We start from the raw sequence: 22,710 nt of genomic DNA on the forward strand, positions 1-22,710 counted from the left end.
TTTTTCAGCCGGGAAATGGAAATAAATGAATAGATCTACCGGAGACTCGAACCGAAAGGAGCGAAATCCGACGAAACTACGACGGATCTCGACCCGACTCCGGTGTCGACGACGGTTCTCCGCGGGCACGAGGTAACTTTCTTCCGCTCTCCGTCGATCACTTTTTATAGTTTCTTATATAATATTTAATTATTAAATATATTAAATAAAAATTAAGAGTTTCGTGACCAAAAAGTTCAACTTTTAACTGGATTTAATTTATAATTTTAGTTCCGCGCTCACGTGAATCAGAAAATCAACGCGCCTTTTCACCAATCATTATTGTGTGGATCATGATTTATACAAATTATGTGGACTATATTTTGTATACTATAAATAATGTACATTTTGTACAAAAATAATTTACATTATATTTATGGGATGTACATTATTTTCGTATCAAATGTACATTATATTATTGATAGTGATAATTGCCACGTAATGCGGTAATTAAATAACACAAGACCAACTAAAGCAAGTAAATAACTTTTATTGATCCATGTGAAGGCCCTAAGTACAATCTACTTGGTTGCTCTGAGTGTCGACTGGCTGCGGTCGGGATTCTCTAACAACAACCTATCGATCGTCCAAAAGTCCACCACACTGTCGCTATCACGGGTATTTATAGTCGCGGAGCCGGAGACACAAATCCGGCCGTCCGGCATGCTTCCCACGTAGCAACCACGTGTCGCCTCCCCGGGTGCCTTGCCTGTCAACGCATGGAGCCGCCACGTGTCCCTCGTTAGCTCTCACGCTAAAGGGCTACCGCTCGGTGATCGACACTGCCACTCGGGTAACTCCTGGTTGGATCCCGACCGGGTTCTTCACAAGAAACCCGACCTGTTACCTGCAAAGACAAGAAGAAAAGGACGAAGGCACACCGGTCGGGGTGACGCTTAAGTCGGTAGGGGTATTCCCTACCAAGAGCCCCCCAGCCCGGGCCTTTTTGACCGTCCGGGAAAAAACGGGACGGGATGAAGAAGCCCAACCGTCAGCCACCAAACCGACCGACCAGCTGTCATTCCCTCCCTCGACATGTGTCGACGACTGCCGGCCTCTGCGACTGCAAGGGTCGCCTCGAAGTCAGCAACGGTCACATCGCGCAAGTGGGCTGGTTTCCCGCCCAAACGCTCTCCTATAAATAGGCCTTCATTTGAACTTTCTCCAATCTTCTGATTCAACCGGTACACTCAAAGAGTCCCGAGCGAGCACTTCAGCAGATCAACCGAGCAAGCTAACTTCGAGCTTTCCACAGTCTCCCTGATCGGTAAGCTCCCTACTTCCTTGCTTTGCTCTTTACTTTAAGCTTTGCATAGTAGTAGGATAAGACTAACTTCGACCCAAGCGTCCCGGGCCCTGTACTAATCCCGACCGACCTTTGGGTAGAAAGAATGTCGGACTCGGACAGCCAGAACGTCTCGGTCGCAGACTACGACGACGAGGTCGAGCAGGTTAGCGAGGAGGCGGACATCATGTCCTATTCTTCGGAGGTCGTTCAATGGCCGTAGCAAATCCCCGACCGAGCCCCCGAGCAAGAAAGGTCATCAAGCTCGTCTGGGACGTCGGGGTCGAGCTCCAGCAGATCGGGGAGCTCGAGCGAAGAGAGCGGGAAAACGTCCACGAGCGGACGGAATTCCCCGGCCGAAGGCGTTAGGGAAACGCCTACGAGGGTAATTGGGGATTACCCTCAGGTTGAGCCCCAAGAGGGCAATCGGGCAGACGATGCGGAGGCGGTCGAGGAAGACCCGGCCAATCCGGCGGCGCCAGGCGGGGACGGGTTTGAGTTCCTCAACAGCGAAAGCGTCGAGGCCCAAATGAGCAAACTGACCAAAGGCGAAGTAGCAAAAATCGCCGCAACACTAGCCGGTCGGGTCGAGTTTGACACCAGCAGGCAGCTCGGGAACATCATCGAGCGGCATCGGGGAAAGTGGCTCGGGATGCATTATGACTCCCTTATGGCCCCGATCACTTTCCCCTTCTCGGGCCTCCTCACCGCGTTCCTGGGTTACTACCAGGTGGTGCCCGGGCAGATCTGCCCGAACGCGCACCGGATGATCGCATGCTTCCCGCAGATCTGCGGTCGACACAACTTGGCCTGCACCATGGAGCTCTTCAATTTCATCTACCAGGTGAAGGTGCTGGCAGCCGCGTACGGGGGCGGATTTTTGATGACCCAGTCCCGAGCAGACATGTGCTCGATCGAGGGGCTGCCCGGGAACAACTGGGGGTGGAAGAACCGGTTATTCTCGGTGAAGTACGAGCCGTGGATCCTCCCGGTCGAGAGGGTCTGGAGTCAACGTTTTCGAAAACAAGTCATCCCAGCCGAGACTCAGGCCCTCAAGGATGCGGCTACAAAAATATCCGGTGAGATCTACAAATACTGGATCTTCAAGACGCCCGAGAGTTATGAGGCGGCGGACTTGCCCGAGCCGGTGTATGATGTGCCCGAGAAGTATAAGCCCGAACCTAGGGGCGTAACGATTGCAAGGATGCCCGCTCGGGGCAAGCGGAAGGGTAAAGGTCTAATACTAACCATTCCTCCCGACCCTAACACCCCGGACGACCTTACTTCCCGAACTAACTGCCTTGTTCTTTTTGTTTTGCAGAAATGGAAGGTCTTGGAGACGACGGAGCCCCTCTTCCCCCGGTTGCCAAGATCTCGCTTGGCAAGAAGAAGCCGAAGACCAAACCAACCGGGCAGAAGGAGGTCCCGCTTGCCCGAACGGTTGGTGCCTCGACCGTCACTACGGCCGAAGGCTTCGTGATCGACGCGACGGACGTCTTGGTTGCCCGACGGACGTCTTGGAGACCGGGTATGGATATTGACCGGGATATGGCATCTGCTGCTGCTGGTACTGCTGACCGGGTGTTGGGTATCCCGGTTGGATGTAGTTCACCGGCTGTTGGGCGGCCGGGTATGTGTTCGACGGGTGAGGTGGCGAGAGATTGAGATTAAGGTCCATCGTCTGACCTTGCTGCTGGGTCGCCTGGTGATCGGATGAACTTGCTGCATCCGCCTGATCGTCGGCGAAGAGGTTTTGTGCCCACGGATACATGATTGCCAAGAGACCGGGTGCTCGTCAAGACGGTAGCTTTCTTGCACGGGTCCCCACAGACGGCGCCAAAATGATAGTGATAATTGCCACGTAATGCGGTTATTAAATAACACAAGACCAACTAAAGCAAGTAAATAACTTTTATTGATCCCTGTGAAGGCCATAAGTACAATCTACTTGGTTGCTCTGAGTGCCGACTGGCTGCGGTCGGGATTCTCTAACAACAACCTATCGATCGTCCAAAAGTCCACCACACTGTTGCTATCGCGGGTATTTATAGCCGCGGAGCCGGAGACACAAATCCGGCCGTCCGGCATGCTTCCCACGTAGCAACCACGTGTCGCCTCCCCGGGTGCCCTGCCTGTCAACGCATGGAGCCGCCACGTGTCCCTCGTCAGCTCTCACGCTAAAGGGCTACCGCTCGGTGATCGACACTGCCACTCGGGTAACTCCCGGTCGGATCCCGACCGGGTTCTTCACAAGAAACCCGACCTGTTACCTGCAAAGACAAGAAGAAAAGGACGAAGGCACACCGGTCGGGGTGACGCTTAAGTCGGTCGGGGTATTTCCTACCAATTATATAATGTACATTTAATACAAAAATAATATACATTTAATATATTAAAAATATACTTTTTATTATGGTGCACATAACACTGTGTGAATCATGGTCCACACAAAAATTTGCCCCTTTTCATAGTAGCTGGACTATAGCATGGAGCATGGGGCCCTCTATTTCTAGCTTATCAATTAATCTTGGATAAATGTCGAATATGCCCTTCAATTTTTACCAAAATAACAATTAGGGCATCTTTAATAGTACTCCCTCTGTCCCATTTTGCATGTCTTACTTTCCTTTTTAGTTTGTCCCAAAATGTTGTCCTCTTTCCAAAATTGAACATCATCATCATTCTACTTTTTCTCAAATTGCCCTTATGACTTTTGCTTTTATTTCCAAAAATAAAAAAGTGAAGGGCATAATTGGAAAATACATAACATTTACTTTAATTCTTTAAAAAAACGTGCAAAAAGCAAATGAGACAACCAATTTGGGACGGAGGGAGTAGTTTTTTTTAAAAATGGTTTTTGAGGAATTTTTGTAAATGTGATTAGAAAAGAGAAAAAAAAGAAAAAAAAAAAAGCTGATTTCAACTCAAAGTAAATAAAAAATAATAATTAAAAGAGCGCCGTTAACATGTTCGCTGGGTGCAATTGTAACAGCCATGCGTGAGTGACGCAGATGGCGATAGCAGGAAGTGGGTCCCACTAAGTTTGAAAAAACCTCTCATTTGCATGGAGACCAACTCCCTCTCTTCTCTATTTCCTCCACCTCACTCAATTTTCTTCAAAAACTGGTCCTGAATTTCTTAATGGGGACGCTCTTAATTCATTAAATTAAAAAAACTCTAAATTAATACATGAACTTGAAAAGATGTAATTGAACCACTTTTACTTGCTATGACAAGTTAACATCCGATCAAAGCTTATTAGGATGTCATATTAGATTATATAAAAAAAAAAAAAACAATTTGAATACCAACTCACTATTTTCCTTGTGATCTTGATTGCAATGTTAATTACTTCAATTGATTGTTTAACTTCTTTTTCTAGCATGAGTAGCTAAACATCTCTAGAGATTTGGATTGAACTCCATTGTATGGATGACAATGTGAATTGAATTGTTAAAATTAGGTTTGTGTAATGGTTTGATGATGAATTTGATTGTGAGATTGGTGTTTTGAATGGACTATTGTCTAGTTAGGGTCTAACTATGCAAGATGTTTATGGATTATGTGTTTTTCCTATGATAATAGGACTTCACCATAGCCAAACCTATCACATTTCCATCTCACCTTTGAAAAAAGGGAGATGAAAGGGAACGAGCACACAAAGTGTTTGCTTAAATGCTTCACCTAGTCAAAGTTGCGATGAGAATGACCTTTTAGACTAAACTAGTAATTCACTCGCGCGATGCACGAGAAAAAATTATGTTATTATAAATATAAATAAAAAATAGAAAAACTAAAATATTTTAAATTGTTTAATATAATAATATTTTTGAGCTTCCATTGGTCAAGTATTTATTATTTTTATAGAATACAAATTACAATTACAATTAAAATTAAAATTAAAATTTTGTATGACTAATATAATCTCTAATTATGTGCATATTCAAATAAACTTATAGAGAGAATTTACATAATTACATTGATTTATTCTTAATTGTATTTCATCTATATTATAATTTTCACAATACGAATAATAACTAAGATAATTACATTTGGAAAGCAAATTTCAAATTTTGTATGAGTAAATTTAAACTCTAATTGAACACATTTTTTATATGATTATATAATATATAGCTATTTTATTTTTCAAATGTTGTGCTTTTATATATATATATATATATATATATATATATATATATATATATATAATAAATGATGTTGTGGCATTAATTGTAACATTAATTATTTCCCAAACCATATAGCTTTATTATAGTTAAGATGAGAATCCAACATTTCATGAGATTGGCGTTAGCACCTAATATACCATAGGAAAGGGCAGAGTTCGGACTTGAACATGTTTTCAATTTGGGATAGAGCAATTTTCTGTAACTAAAGTCGTGTCCACGTTTATGTTAATTATTAAATTGAAATAGATGACTATTAAATATTAAAAATATTGTAATAAAAAATTGAGTGACCATCAAAATTGGATGGTAAAATTCATCGGAATTTAGCAAAGTAATTCTCAACAGAGCAATAGAGTAATAAATAAATCTTTAGAAGAGTTAAAGCTCAGGAATCAGGATACCAATAAAGTATGGACTTTAGCCGAAGCAGTGAAGTAAGAATTGAAGTTTTGGCCAAGTAAATCTTCACACACCGTTGCATCAGCTTTTTTACTATAGCCAAGATATCTAACCCCTGAAAAAAAATATTCAGGAAGTTAATCTTTTGTGTTTGTTGAATAAAAAGATGAGAAAAGTAAATTATACTAATAAAGTATGAAATAATATTGTTCAAAAGGAAAGTTTGAGTGAGCAGGTATCATATTATCACAAAGGAATAAGAATGAATAATTGTCTACTTTCTTTGTATTTATAATCAATGGCATAAAAAAAAAAACGATGAAATCTCAGTTCCATAAACCATAATGGAAATCACAACCATTACTACATCATCAGACTACCTATACTTCAACCTTACTAAAAAGTAAAAATACCAAGGAAAAAGTCAGAACACTGCAGTTCAACCATAGAGAGATATTCCATATAAGCAATGCCACTCAAAAAGATCAAAGATTTTTTTTGTTTTTTAATGTTAGATCATAGAGAATCGAATATTCATCTTGGCAAGAAATTATCTACATGATAAAATAGATAACACAAGAATTAAGGGCTAAAGCTCAGTTGGTAAAGCACCCCATTTACACTCGTTCCCATGTTTTTCAAGTAAGTCCACCATACAATGATGAAAAAACTGATCTTTTTGAAAAATCGAGCCTTACTCCATAACCTTGAGGGAACCGTAGCCTGACTGCCCTGACAAAAGGTTCAGTCCAATTTGGGCGCCCGTTTAGGTGCCAAACACACCCCATCATTGATTTGAGATATTGATAAGGTGTATCAAGTTTCATATTTATTTTTGAAACGGGAGAGGCTTCATTTAAATTAGCCTGATCTCAGCCAGAGGCAGACCTATGTCAAGACTCAAGATAACCCAACCCTTGAAACACTTTGGTAGTGCTACTGGATAAAAAATCTCAAATAATGAATCAGCACATAGAGCCCTTTCTTTATACAGAGTATTATTTTTCTGTCAAGAAAAACTATGGCAGGCTGACTAATATTTATATCATTCAATGAAAGAGCCCAATGCAAAAAATACAATGCACAATTCTCCATTTTTTTTGGAAAAATAAAAAAATCTAAGAAATAAAGTAAGCACAGTGAGAGGTAGATAATGGATTACTTCCACCAAGAATGAATTCTAACGTACTATCAATATGCAGAAAGTGTAATTACCATCAGATAATTAAACCACAAACTCAAACACCATATCAAGAAAGAAGCACTGAGTAAGCAGGAAACAAAATCATTGTAGCATAGTATCAGAATGTGCTTTGAATAGACATTATTTCCCAGAAAATACAAACCTAAAAAGCTCAAGAGAGCAGCAGCACAGAAATACAATCATCTATTCAATCAGCTCAATGCTTTGCAGATTCAATCTCCTTCAGTTTTTCCAGAGCAGATATGCGATCATCAAGTGATGTTTGGAATCCTTTCACCTGACATTGTGTAAGAACAGTTAGTAGCTGGACATCAACTTACCAGCACGCTTTATAAGTTCATAATTGATCATATTTTACCCCATAGTTACTCTTCACTTTGTGCTTATAATGTAACTTTTATGATCAAAAGGATCCTCATTTGATCAATTAGGTACAAATTCTCTTGATTAAGTGAAAAATATCGATTTTGCATGTGTTTTGGAAGGAAATTGAGTCAAGTGGATCGTTGGAGGACAAAAGAAAGAGCAAAAGATGGACCAATATTAAGTTTCAGACCTGTACTGGGTGCGTAAGGCCGTACAAAGGGTGTACAAGTCATCCAAAATGTAAGGATTTCAAGAACAAGATTCTAGTCAAGGTGTAATGGGTACCGTACCGCGGGATGCTTGGTCATACACCTACTCCTATTGTCACTATACCGCAGTACGTATGCAGGATGACTCAACTAGAATATTTCCCAAGCAAAGTCTGTAGTCGTACCAGGTACATGGTGCCATACACATGGCCGTACACTTGACCAAAACTCCCAAACTATAATTTCTTGTATGACCATGCGTCTGGCCATACACCTGCCTGTACACCTATGCTCTATAATGGTTTATAAGTGCATTTTTGCTATTTATTGTGGGAGTTCAAACCCTAGATAGTCCTAGCTCATTTCCTTTCACTTTTTTTAACATAGATTTCATCTTATTAACAATTTCCAAGCTTGTAATCAAGGATTTCACCATCAAATTTGGAATTCTTCATCTACTTTCAATCGAAAAACATCTCTTTCCTTTCATTTTATCTTGTGTCAGGTTTATGGTTTACATTTGTGCTTTTACTTTGTTTATGCTAATTATATGTACATAGTTCCATCTGAAACTTGGGTTAGGGTTGTTTAATCTATCTAGATGTTATTATTGTGATTTGTGATTATTGCATAAAGGGCTAGAAACCCAAGTTAGAGTTCTTAACATTTGTAACTGAATTGTGATTTTATCTTGTTGACGTGTGGTGCGCTACACTCATTGACATGCCTTGTGAGGACATTCAATTATAATGAGAGTTAAATTGAATTTTCAAGTTACTCCTTATACAAACTCTATTTCCCATTATGAGAGTAGGGGAATTTTAGATATTTTGTGTGCTTGAAAGACTTGGAATTGATGCATCACAAGAGTTGGGCAATTCCTAGTCCTTATCCTAATCCTAATGATTGTTTATTTGACCATGAGAGTGGCTTGTATAATAGAATTCTTGTGTGCATTCCCTTTAATTCCCTAGTTTGGTATTTTACCTCCAATCCTATATGTTATATTGCATCTAAAAGATTATGCTCCCTTGCCCAAATCCTTACTTTCCTTAATTGTTTTATCTCATTTTTATTGCCTTGTTTTACTTGTTTATTTACATTTGATATTTGCTTGATTCCAACTCATGATGAGTTGCTTAGATTTTTGCCGAGTTTGCCTAGTTATTTCATAGTTTGTGTCATAAATCCCAATCTCGAGAGAACAACAAATTTACAGTCTTTTGCTCACCAATTTCTAAACGCACATCAACACTGAAGCAGTAATTAAAGAGTACTGATTTCTAGTTTCCGGTAAGCCATTGAAACACAGAAATGGAGTTCTACAAGAATCGTGAAAGCAATGATAACTCTACATCAAGGAAAATTCTGCAGCATTTATTCTTCTAGTATTGATTGTAAGAAATATTGATACCCAGTTTCGATTTAACTAAAGCATAAAATTCAATTCTTGGCTTCATCTCTATGAAGCAAATAACATCAATCTTAAATCCACAAAACTATATCAAAGCAAATACAACAAATTTATTTTAAAGGATGTTTAGTCTGCCTCCAACGATTTTCAGTGGATCACTCGGAGAAGATCTAAAATTTGCAGAAACGACAAACGAATTCGAAGAAGAAAGGCGAAATAAAGGATTATATTAGGAATAGCAGCGCACCTCTTGAGCGATGGAGTCGTGGCAAACCTTGTAATCCTGATGAAGAAGGTAGATGCCGGCGAACGACGCCGTTGCAGCGCCGGCGAAGAACGACGTCAAACGTACTTTCGTTACGTATCCAATCATCGCTAGCTCTCTTCTTTCTTCTTCTTCTTTTTCTTCCCTCTATCCGGAATGCTGGATTCCGATTTCCGACCAACCGTTTGGCCTTAAATTTGCAGAAAAAATGAAGGAAGAAAGAGAAATGAACCTGATTAGAAAAATTATTATATTTTACCCCGATAATATATAAATATTGCTCCTTCATTCCGAAACTTTCTGAAACTACAGAATTGTCCATTTTTTAAAAGCATAGAAATAAGGGTCAAATAAGCTATCGAATTACACACGATAATGTAATTAGGCCACTGAACCTAAAAAATTAACAATTGGATCCCTAAACTAATCAATTTCAAATAATTCTTTCAATTTGTAGATTTCCAATATGTTAACAGGTTATCCTCCCAAATTAATTATTTCTTAAAAAATAAATTTAAAAATTAATTATTTAAATAATTTTTTTTAAAAAAAAAAAAAACAGAATCCTGCCGGTGACGAAGAAACTCTTCGTCTCTGGCCGGAATCTTTTTTTTTTTTTTTTAATTTTAATAATTAATTTTTAAATTTTATTTTTTAAAAAATAATTAATTTGGAGGATGACCTTTTGCAAACCTCCAAATTGGAAGAATTGTTAGGAATTGATTAGTTTAGGGACTCAATTGTTGGTTTTTTGAGTTTAGTCGCCTAAGTGTATTATCATGTGCAGTTCGATGGCCTATTTGGCCCTTATTCCAAAAGCATATTTGCCTGTTTTATCAAAAAGTAGCATAGGTTAATTCACTTGTATCATATACATGGTTGCAAAAATTGCGCCTAGGCGCCCAGCCGCCGTCGCCGCGAAGAAGGCCGGAATCGGCCTCCTCCGTGGCCAGCCAGCTAGGCGGTCTAAATTGTGAAAAGTTCGGGAAGGCATAACTTTTGACTCGGTTGTCCATTTTGGACAATTTTTTTTCGAATCGCGTATTTTTTCGAGATCTATCCACTGCCGAAGGCGGTTTGGTCCACTAATTTCTCAAAAAAATGCTTCTTTTGCCCTTAATTTTAGTTTTTTATGTATTTAGATGGTTTAAACAATTTTTTAAACACTTTTACAACCATCTACGTAAATAGTTTCTAAGAAATAACTATGGAAACCTTATGTGTTATTACTAAATTTTAAAAATTTTTAATTTTTAATTTTATTTTTAACTAAAAAAAAAAAAAAATCGGCGCCTAGACCCCCTTGGCGCCTAGGGAGCGCCTAACGTTTTTTGCAACATTGATCATATATGCATTTCAGTACCAATATCAAAAGTGGAAGTCAGTTCTCTGAACTGTGAATTTAACTAAGAGAGTTGTTGGACATATATTAAGGTTGCGTTTGGAAATTTGGAAATTGATTTTTCAAAAATCATTTTTTGGAATTTTAGTGTTTGACAAGAGGAAAGAAAATAAGGTCAATAGAAAATAAGTATATTTTGAAAAAAAAAATGACTTCCTTTTCGGTTTTTTTTTTTTTTTTTTTTTTTTTTTTTTTTTTTTTTTTTTTTTTTGCGAAGTCATTTTCCAATCCGCTTGCCTCGTATGTATAGTATATATAACTATATACTTCATAGTATATAGTGTGTGTCAGGGACGGAGCCAGAAATTCGGTTGAGGGGGGGCAAAATAATACTGACGGATTCAGACAATTTTTCCAGTAAAGGCGAAACATTAAAACAAAATTGATAATTTAAAAATAAATAAATAAATTACCTAAGAAATATAGTTGTAAATATTGTTGGATATGGAAAAAAAATAAAATACATCAAAACTTTATAAAAATATTCATAACAAAATATGAAACATAAATAATTTGAATAGAAAACACATTATAAATTACACATCTTATTATTAATATAAAAGAATATAAAAGAATGTTATATATATGTGTGTGTGTATTAAATATTAAAAAAGAAAAAAAAAAAAGAAGTCATAGGGGAATGAGTAAAAAGAATTGTAAAATTATGTTGATTCAAAGTTTTGAACCCTTGACCGCACAATTATCAAATATGTGCTCTACCACCTAATCTAACTCAAATCTTGTTAACAATGTATAGTTTTTTTATACTAATACTAAAACCTGTACTATATATACATAAATACATACAAAGACTATATATGGGGTGGGGGTGGGGTGAGGGGGGGGGGGGGGCAGCTGCCCCCCCTTTGCCTCCGTCCCTGGTGTGTGTGTGTAATATAGATACTGTATGTGTGCACAAAAGCCCACACTTTAAGTTTTAACAACTACTCACATTAAGCACAATCCCACGCACATTAAGCACAAAACTCACGCACAAGACTCATGCATCTTATATAACAACCTCACGCACATTAATCACAGCACCGCTCACCTTAATTTTGACTTAGATGTAAAAATTACAAAATTGCCACCGCATTTTTTTTTTAAATTTTGGTAATCCTGGACGTTGATTTAAGCGAGATGAATGACGCAAATTAAACCACACAACCGCACTTGAGCACCTTAACCACACCAAAACCTAATTCTATATATACATACATACCTATATATATATATATATATATATATATATATATATATATATATATATATATATATATATATATACATACATATATATATATATATACGTATACATACATATATATATATATATATATATATATATATATATATATATATATATATATATATATATATATATATATATATATAGTGAAAGGTTCACGTGCGTTGAATGCTTTCCGTGGGGATGTGCGGTGGATTAATGTGCGTGAGATTTGTACTCAATGTGCGTAAGTGTTGTGCTTAATGTGCCTGAGATTTGTACTTAATGTGTGTGAATGTGTAAAATGCAGCAGAAAATATTGATGTCAGCTTCTTCCCCATCCCAGTAGCTATTTGCCCCCTCCCTGATGATGATGATGCGGAGGCGAGCTATGGTGGTTAAAAATTATGAGAATAATACAACAGAAATCCACACTTAGCTGCTGTGCAAATTTTACTATGCGTGCGTCATTTATATAAACATTCAACTGCACTGAAGGTAGCTGATAATCCAGAATCCATGGCCAAATTGAAGGAAGAAGTAACAAGAAGCTTGGGCGTTAATGTGCGTGAGTTTCTGTTCTGCTTCCTTCTGAGCTCGTAATTCTGAAATACGCACGCATATTAAGCACAAATCTCACGCACATTAAACACAATACTCAGACACATTAAGTACAAAACTCACGCATATTAACATGACGCACATTAAATACAAATCTCAGGCACATTGAGTACAAATCTCACGCACATTAAGTATAAACCTCACACACATTAATCCACCGCACGGGAAGCAACAAATGCACCTGATCCCTTCCCTATATATATATATATATATATATATATATATATATATATATATATATATATATATATATATATATATATATATATATAATTGTATAATTCATACTAATATTTTTGAGGTAAAAATTATAGAATGATAAATTACTATATATAACTATGTTAACATTTTAATTAAAACCTAAATGAATTAAAACTTACTATTGAAGGATGTAAGAAAAAATTATTGTGTATGCATGTACATAGTAATAATAGTGTGAAAAAAGATAACAGAAGTTATAACGGCAGGGATATTTTTGTTCAAAAAATTATACAGTACAACTTTTATAGTATAAGGTACAAAAAATTTAACAGAAAATAGGGACAAAAATCAGGGGTATAACCTGAATTGGAACTTATTATGTTTATATATATATATATATATATATATATATATATATATATATATATATAACATTGGTTCTAACATTCAGTCATGGAAAAGTCTTCAGATTGCTATAAAATGAAGCTTTCATTTTTTCAAGCAACCATTGTAGTTTTTTTTTTTTTTTTTTTTTTTTTTTTTAATTTTTAAAGAGATCTATCAAACATTATATTGTACTTGTCCACCAAAGCAACACCTTTTTATAGGCTATGTTTGGCAAACCTAGTTGAAAAGTAACTGAAAGCTATAAGCTAGAAACTGAAAATTGAAGAATTGTTAACTAACTGATCTATATACATATAAAAGTCACTAAATTTCAGCCAATCAGATTCATCCATTTTCCCGCCCATAATAAACGACAGCGTTTAGATTTTTTTTTTTTTTTTTTTTTTTTTTTTGGCGTTAGTGTTTGACTAGAAGAGTATGGTGTCAAGCTATATTTGTAGGGGAGTGGCCTATTGCGTGTTTGCAGGGTTGGTATGGTGTCAGGCTATATTTGTAGAGGAGTGGCCTATTGCGCGTTCAAAGTTGTTATCTCCTTCTCTACAGGCCTATTCACTACCTCAGTTGCTTGCTTATATATAGAAGATACATGTTTAGAGACTTCAAGTTCTATTCAAATGCAAACTGTAAAAACAAATTTCATATTATGCGATCAATGAAGAAGATGTCCGAGGTGGTTGGTGTGCAGCTTCGCGTTGTGTGCGGAACTATCAGGGGCCACCTCCCGTCGGTGTGCCGCCTCCTCAAGGTAAGCTTTTTTCAGTAATCTTCTTCGACTGAATCGTATATTTGCCGTTTTTCAGAACAAATCTGATGGATTTTTGAGTTTCTGGAATAGGTTATTTGTTAGAAGGATATCCCAAGGATTCCTTCTGCCCGGTTACCTGCCCAAGCCAAGGTTACCCTCCAAGGGCGATTACCCTCCACAGTATCTCTGCCACAGTACGCCAACCCGCTGCCTCAGCATATTGATAGCTCCAGCTGCTTGGAAGGATGGTAAACTTCTCTCAATCCTCTTATCTATGTTGAATCAGAAACAAAAAGTGAAAAAAAAAGTTTAAAATTAATTAGAACACTTTAATCAGAAAAAGAAAAAAAAAAGCATAGATTCTTTTATCATCGCTTGCATGTAATTTTAGATTGTTTATAATCTAGAATATAGTATGTGTTATATATATATATATATATATATATATATATATATATATATATATATATATATATATATATATATATATATATATATATATATATATATATATATATATATATATATATATATATATATATATATATGATAAGTTTTTTATATTGTATTTGTTCTCTTGGTATGGCTTCTGGTGAACTCCTAATAATTAGCTTATAATACATCAGTTGTATCATAAGACAATAACTAACAAAAAAAAAAAAGGCATCACACTCCTTTATCATCATTTATCTCTAATGGTAGATTGTTAGTATTTGAATTGAAAAATGTAATGAGGACAAAAAAATGATGTAATGTGTGCTTGAGTAGACTACAAGTTACACAATAACCAATACACACAACATTTTAACTTTACCCCTAGATCTAGCCCTATTACTCTACTAGCATGAGTACCAATTGATAGTAAACATTAAGTACCCTATTGTAATCCTTGATAGTGGGTTCAGAGTTCTCTATAAGGTGATATATATATATATATATATATATATATATATATATATATATATATATATATATATATATATATATATATATATATATATATATGGCATTTAAGAGTGAAACATGTCTAAGTTTTTTTTTGTTGAATTATAATTAATTTTCTCACAAACTAATAAGATGCATCAGTTAAAAGATTATTCCAGAATCATGATGGAGGAACTAATTCACTCATCTCTTAGCAGAGATAAGCTGAACCACTTAAAAATTCAACCTTGAAGCAAAAATAAAAAAAATAAAAATGTAAAGAGTTAAGCACTTAACACTACCATAACAATCTATTAAGTAGAAGGTTAGAGCAGTAAATGACACCACTTTTTTGGTAGATAATAACATTATATTAGATCTAAGGCTTAAATGGAAGATTTTAAACTTACACCAAAGTTCCAAATGCAAGACTTCTGGAGCTCCAAAATGAAACCAATCATAATCAAGCAAAAGATTAGCAGGTTAGTTCTTTTCTTTCCATTTTCTTAAATTCAAATTTTATGTCATTACTTACTGCCCAAATGGGTTGTACTAAGACTAGATGTTTAGGTTTGTGCTATGTGTTTAGTGTTGTATTTTGATGGTTATGTTTTGATGAATGGATTTGTTGCAGTGTACTGTTAACCACTTCCAGTATGGACAGGGTTGTTGTTGGAAGCTTATGTTCTAGAAACTGCATTTGTTGCAGTAGCTAAAAAAGTTAAAAAGTAGTATGTAATGGTTGTTTTAATTTCATGTAAGCTATTTATGGTTTTATGCTGCCTTTTCCATGCAAAACACAAACAGGTATCACTTAAACTACATTCTTCAGAACCTTCAATGAAAAATATTTAGCACATGTAGAAAGAAAAAACACAAAGATGAAGATTAAGGTACAAGGGAAGCATGTGTTTTAAATTCAAGCATTAGCAAATTTACACTTACTATTTGATTTGCACCATGTTCTGGTTTGTGTATGCATGTGTCTCACAATTCTATAGCACCTACACCATATTTGTAAAACATTTCTGTTAGTACTAGAAAGACACATGCATGTTGATCAGGAGTTAATATTATCACTAAATCTTAGTTATTGAATTTGATTTGCATGGTAAATAGTATACATGGTTTGTGGTTTTATTCCACTTTTCTTAATTTCAATTTTAGTGACTTTTCAATTTGTTTTTGTTAATCTATCTATGCCGAAAAAAGGAAGAACAAATCTGATATAATACTGAAATCATTATTGTTTATTTAAATTCTCAGAAACAGCCATCACCTTTGTTGAGTACAATACAAGTTACACAATATCTAATACATATAATATTACTACTTTTCATATACACCTAGCCATACTATCGAGCATTAATTGTTAATGGTAAGCTTTGACTTTAATGTACTAATGTTTGATAGTGACTTTTCAATTCTCTCTAACTTGGTATCTATATATACATTGTTAGACTAAAATATCACATGCATCAAAGAATATGTGATCATAGGATCGACTAACCTCCCGCCATAGTTTCTGTTACGGTTGAGCGATCCGGACTGCTGCAGAGATAACGAGTATTTTGTCTCTCACTTTACTCAGCTCTCTCTAGATGGTGTATGAGGTATGTAATGTGAGCAGTGAGAGGACTAGTGACCTTATATAACCACTGGCCATCATTGTGGTTGATTGTCTTTAGGTCTCCTAAACCCTAACCAGACTCCTAATCATAATGGTAGTCTAGTTATTAGGTTATTAGTGTTGCACCACATATCAAATATTGAATATTATCATAACTTATCCTAATGTTATAATAATAGTAACGGATAAACGTTACATTCTCCCACTTGGTGCAAGCACTACCACTCAATAACAGAAAAACACCAACCATAATGATATGTTCTCATTAGTACGAGTAGTATCCATTATGATCAAATGCAAACTGCCATTGAGCACTTAATTAGGAAACACAACCCAACGAAATAAACCTTATGTTTATTCCAAGTCCCTGAAGTACATTTTCTCATCAATATGAAGCAAATGAAGGTGTACACACTTAATTGAGAAAATGTCTGAATGCCAAAGAATTTTAAACTGAATGTATATACAAATTCCATAGTGGGAAAAAGTCCCATTTTCTGAACCAGATCCTTGAATTTAACTGAAGGCATGCATTTAGTCAAGGGATCTGCTGACACCAACTCAGTATGAATGTGTTAAAAGAATACAACTTTATTTTTGACACGATTCCTAATTGCTAAGAACTTGATGTCGATGTGCTTAATTCGACTCTCACTTTTGTGGTCTTAGCTAGGAAGACTGTAGCTGAGTTGTCACAGTAGACTTTCAATGGCTTAGATATAGAATCCATAATTCTAAACCCAGAGATAAAATTCTTTAGCCAAACACCCTATGAAGTTGCCTCGAAACTGAAAACGAACACGGCTTCTATGGTAGAAGTAGCTATTAAGGACTGTTTAACACTTCTCCATGAGATAGCCCCACTGGCCATAATAAAGACGCACCCTGATGTTGATTTCCGAGAATCAACACAGCCAGCAAAGTCCGTGTCTGAATGACCGACAACATCTAAATTGTCCGTCTGTCTAAACCCAAGCTTGCAACCTTTGGTTCATCTTAGATACCTTAGAACCCTCTTTACAGCTCTCCAAAAGTCTAACCCTTAGCTATGGGAGCAACATTAGATGAACAATTTTGCACATGAAATCTCTCTAAAACTTTGTTTATATAGGTTTCTTGAGATAAGCTCAGTATACCCCGGGACCTATCTCTACGAATTTTAATGCCGATAACGTAAGAGGCATCACCCATATCCTTCATATCAAAGTTCTTAGAAAGAAATTGTTTCACATCACGAAGCATCCCCTTATCATTGGTGGCAAGTAAGATGTCATCCACATATAAAACAAGGAAGCGAATTTCACTCCCACTCACCTTCTGGTATATACAGTTATCTGAGGGATTTTCAACAAAACCAAATGAAGAAATTACCCCATCGAATTTGATGTACCATTGACGGGAGGCTTGTTTTAAACCGTATATGGATTTCTTAAGCTTACATACTAAATGCTCACCACCCCTAGAAGAGAAACCTTCAGGTTTTTTCATATAAACCTTCTCTTCTAGATCACCATTTAGGAAAGCGGTTTTCACATCCATTTGTTGCAACTCAAGATTGAAATGTGCAACTAATGCCAGAATGACCCGAAGTGAATCTTTCTTTGATACAGGAGAAAAGGTCTCCTTGTAATCGATTCCTTCTTTTTGAGTAAATCCCTTGGCAACAAGCCGGGCCTTGTATCTCTCAATGTTGCCTAATGAGTTTCTTTTAGCCTTAAAGACCCATTTCCAACCAATGGCCTTGGCCCCATTAGGCAACTCAACAAGATCCCAAACTCCATTGTCCTTTATGGAATTTATTTCATCCTTCATGGCTTCTAACCATAAGTCAGACTGTGCACAATTTGTGGCTCGAGAGAATGTTTCAGGATCATTTTCTTGCCCCTATGTCAGATTCTTGTAGATACGAAACATAATAACTAGGAACTGCTGATCACCTTATCCGAGTAGACCGTCTTAAGGTTGGACCCTCATCACCTTGCACAGGTTGCGGGGCAATTACCTCTTCAGGAACTGGTGGCAGTTCTTGAATCGGTTCAGTCTGCATCGGCTCAGAATCTTGCTGTATATCCTGAGTTGGTTCAACCATTGGTTCGAAATCTAGTTCAGGCGGTTGCTGTAAGTCCTGATCTGGTTCTTCCAAAGGTTGATCCTCAACAGTTTGCGGAATCTCAACGGTAGGTGGTATATCTGCAGGCAGAACTAAAGGAGCACTGCGGATAAGTACAACCCCACCAGATGACGTAGAAGGTTGAGAGTCAATATGATCGAAGGAAGGAACTAAGTCCTTAAACCGATCACTCCCACTAATCAAGTCATCTTCAAGAAATTTAGCATTCCTTGATTCCACTATCCTAGTAGTATGAGATGGACAATAGAACCTATAACCCTTAGAAGACTGTGCATATCCAATAAAGAAAGCACAAATCGTCCTTGGGTCAAGTTTCTTCTCATGTGGGTTATATATCCTCACCTCAGACGGACATCCCTAAACACGCATATGTTGCAAACTCAGTTTCCAACCTTTGAATGACTCAAACGGTGTCTCAGGGACAGCCTTGGTTGGAACACGGTTTAATATATACGTTGCCGTCTTAAGTGCTTCATCCCACAACGACTTAGGAAGCTTAGAGTTGCTAAGCATACTCCGCACCATATCCAGAAGGGTCCGGTTTCTTCTTTCAGCTACACCATTTTGGTCCGGAGAACCAGGCATGGTGTATTGGGCAACAATCCCATGCTCTTGAAGAAACTTAGCAAAGAGACCAGGTGCTTGTCCATTCTCATTGTATCTACCATAGTATTCACCACCCCTATCAGACCTAACTATGTGTATTTTCCTGTTACATTGGTTTTCAACTTCAACTTTAAATGATTTGAAGGCATCCAATGCTTCATGTTTATGATGAAGTAAATACACATAGGAAAAACTTGAGAAGTCATCAATAAAGGTGGTGAAATATTTCTGACCAGGTATTGTCATATCAGGACAACATATGTCAGTATGAATAATTTCCAACAACGTTGTACTTCTATTGGCACCTTTCTTTGACTTGTTTGTCTGCTTACCCTTAATGCAGTCAACGCAAGTCTCAAAGTCAGTATAGTCTAGAGTAGAAAGTACTCCATCCTTTACCAACCTTTTAATACGCTCAAGGGAGATATGACCTAATCTCCGATGCCACAACATTGAAGAGTTGTCGTTAATACTACACCGTTCGGTGTCGTTTTGAACATGTAAAGAATTGTAAACTGAATCATCCTTTAATTTAAGACGGAAAAGACCATCAGACAATGTACCAGTACCAACACAAGTAGAATAACGAAATAACTTGATATTATTGGTATTAAATTCAAAAGAATATCCGAAGGGTACAAGTCTAGATACTGAAACTAAGTTCCTAGAAAAACTAGGAACATAAAATGTCTTTTCTAACGTCATTACAAAACCATTGTCCAAAACTAAATTGCAAACTTCGACAGCTTCAACTGGTGACGCAATCTTGTTTCCAGAGAAGATGCTACACTCAGTTCCCGTTGGCTGTCTCAATTTTGTCAAATCCTGTAAAGAGTTTGCAATGTGGATTGTTGAACCAGAGTCAACCCACCAAGAATTAGTATTAACTTCTGACATATTAGATTCGAAACAAACAAAAGAAGATGGAACATACCCAAGCTTAGCCACAAGCCTTTGTTCCTCCATTGCACACATGGTTATCAACACATTGATAGACCAGTCTTCTTTATGTGTGATGTAGGAAATCTTAAAAGGATTGTACTCTTGAGGGAGGGTATCAAGTGCAAAAAGTACCAAATAATCATCTGGTAGAATGATTTCCAACTCCTTTAATTGAGCCACAATATCCCTGAGTTGCATAATGTGTTCACGCGTTCCCTTGACAGTGGAAAGACGCAAATTTCTCAACTTCATGATTAGAGTCATTGCCAAAACTTTCTTTGATTCAATGAAGTTATCATCGATAGCTTTGAGCAAGGGTTTCGCTTTCTTAATGTCCTCAAAGCAAAAACGAATTTTTCTAGAAATTCTTGACTTAATGAAGAGCACACATAATCCATTGGATTTCTTAAGCTTACATACTAAATGCTCACCACCCCTAGAAGAGAAACCTTCAGGTTTTTTCATATAAACCTTCTCTTCTAGATCACCATTTAGGAAAGCGGTTTTCACATCCATTTGTTGCAACTCAAGATTGAAATGTGCAACTAATGCCAGAATGACCCGAAGTGAATCTTTCTTTGATACAGGAGAAAAGGTCTCCTTGTAATCGATTCCTTCTTTTTGAGTAAATCCCTTGGCAACAAGCCGGGCCTTGTATCTCTCAATGTTGCCTAATGAGTTTCTTTTAGCCTTAAAGACCCATTTCCAACCAATGGCCTTGGCCCCATTAGGCAACTCAACAAGATCCCAAACTCCATTGTCCTTTATGGAATTTATTTCATCCTTCATGGCTTCTAACCATAAGTCATGGCTTCATTCAATATTATCATAACTTATCCTAATGTTATAATAATAGTAACGGATAAACGTTACATTCATCTCATTTAAAAACTAAGATCTACATTCTCTATTCATTCTCAAAGAATCTACAATTGATGTGACTGCATAGTAATGAATTGCAAGAATAATGAAGAAATTGACGGGGTTAACTACCATACCTGGAAAAAGAAAATATGATGCTGAAGATAAAGGTACAACGTATCATACCTGTTGTTCTACATTCAAACTGTATGAAATATTGACTTAATATTTCATTTGCAGAATGTTCCTCATTTGCTTAACATATATTTGTGAAATCTGCACCAAAGATTTTTAAAAAAACTAATGTCAATTCTAGCAAAAAAAATGCAATTCAGAGTGATTAAAATCATTAAAAAGACTTCCATTTTTAAAGTCAAATTTCTGTTCTTGGTTGCTGCTATATAGTTAATATGCAGATAGGTATTTTAGCAATCTGTGATTTACTGTCTTCATTGTTTTTAATAGTATACTGAGATACGTATGTAGATGTAAACAAAGTTGTTTAAAAAAATTTAAAAGATCATTACGGGCAGTTTTTTTTTAAGTTGAATGTATTTAGGTAGTTTTTATGTTTTATAAAAAAAAAACAATTCCACTTTAAATAATAAAAACGGAACAAAAATATTTTGCAATTTTTTTTCTTTTAATTTTGTATTTTTCCATTCGGTTCAATGGGATTGTAATTGACAGTTTGAAGTCCTGCCCAACTTAGTTTGGAAAAAAAATATAGTTAGCAACATTATTTTACATAAAATAAAATAAAATTTTAGTTAATAAAATTTAAATCAATACAAAATATGAAAATAATAAAAAGAAGTTCAAACATTTGTGAGGAAAAAATAAAATATAAATCTCGAATATACATATGAATGTCATGCATTTGAACAGAAAATAAATTTGTTAAAAAAAAATAGCTTTCTCAGATAAAGAACCACATACATTTCTGAGAGAAAAGAAATTTATAAATTTAGATTCCATAACATTAATCACTAACAGTTAAATAAATTAATTTTAAAATATTCATGGCATGTGGATCTAAATAAACCCAGAATAAAATCTGACATATAAATTACACACATGACAGGTTAAATCTATACAACATAATAATAACCCTGAACTTTTTTTTTTTTCCAGAATATGCATGCGTATAAAAAAAAAATTAAAAAGGCACATATTATCAAAAATATTAGACACAGCAGAGATTAGGAAAAAAATAATAATTTAGAACTAACTGTGTTTTGATATACTAATATATTTCTACATCAAAAAATTATAGCATGTATATAATATTCCTAAAAACGAACAATACACATGCGTATAAACAGAAAAATACTCTATAAGTGAAAATCGGGAAAATCGAACTATTACCTTACAAATGTCGTAGTTTTTGTTGGATATATTGTGTTGTTTGCTTTCTTCCAAATCCGTTCTCCAAAATCTTCAACCGATCCTTTTGTTGAGTGGTGTTTGATATACATGAGTTTTATGAAGACAAAGTTAGGGTTTTCTTCCGTGCAACCGGTCACGAGTTGTGAACCGATTAGATCGAAGGTCAGAGGTACAAAGGGAATGGTGAAAATAGTGAGTTTCAAAGACCAGGAGAAGGATTATAGATTGAGCAACCAATCTGTCGTGAAGTTTCC

General features: G+C 36.1%; 1 long non-coding RNA gene across 2 annotated transcripts; it reads right to left on the minus strand.

The window, feature by feature from the left end:
* Positions 1–5,774: 5,774 nt before the first annotated feature.
* LOC109156967 lies at positions 5,775–9,612 on the minus strand. 2 transcript variants are annotated; one of them, XR_002050142.1, is made up of 3 exons: positions 9,351–9,611; positions 7,257–7,391; positions 5,775–6,025 (listed from the first exon to the last, which is right to left on the minus strand). It is a non-coding gene; the product is annotated as an uncharacterized LOC109156967 (long non-coding RNA). The 2 variants fall into 2 exon arrangements; XR_002050141.1 differs by lacking the exon at positions 5,775–6,025 and having other exon boundaries at positions 7,136–7,391; positions 9,351–9,612.
* Between the last annotated feature and the right edge of the window lie 13,098 nt (positions 9,613–22,710).

This window comes from Ipomoea nil, unplaced genomic scaffold, assembly GCF_001879475.1.
Source record: "Ipomoea nil cultivar Tokyo-kokei standard unplaced genomic scaffold, Asagao_1.1 scaffold2761, whole genome shotgun sequence".
NCBI lineage: Eukaryota > Viridiplantae > Streptophyta > Magnoliopsida > Solanales > Convolvulaceae > Ipomoea > Ipomoea nil.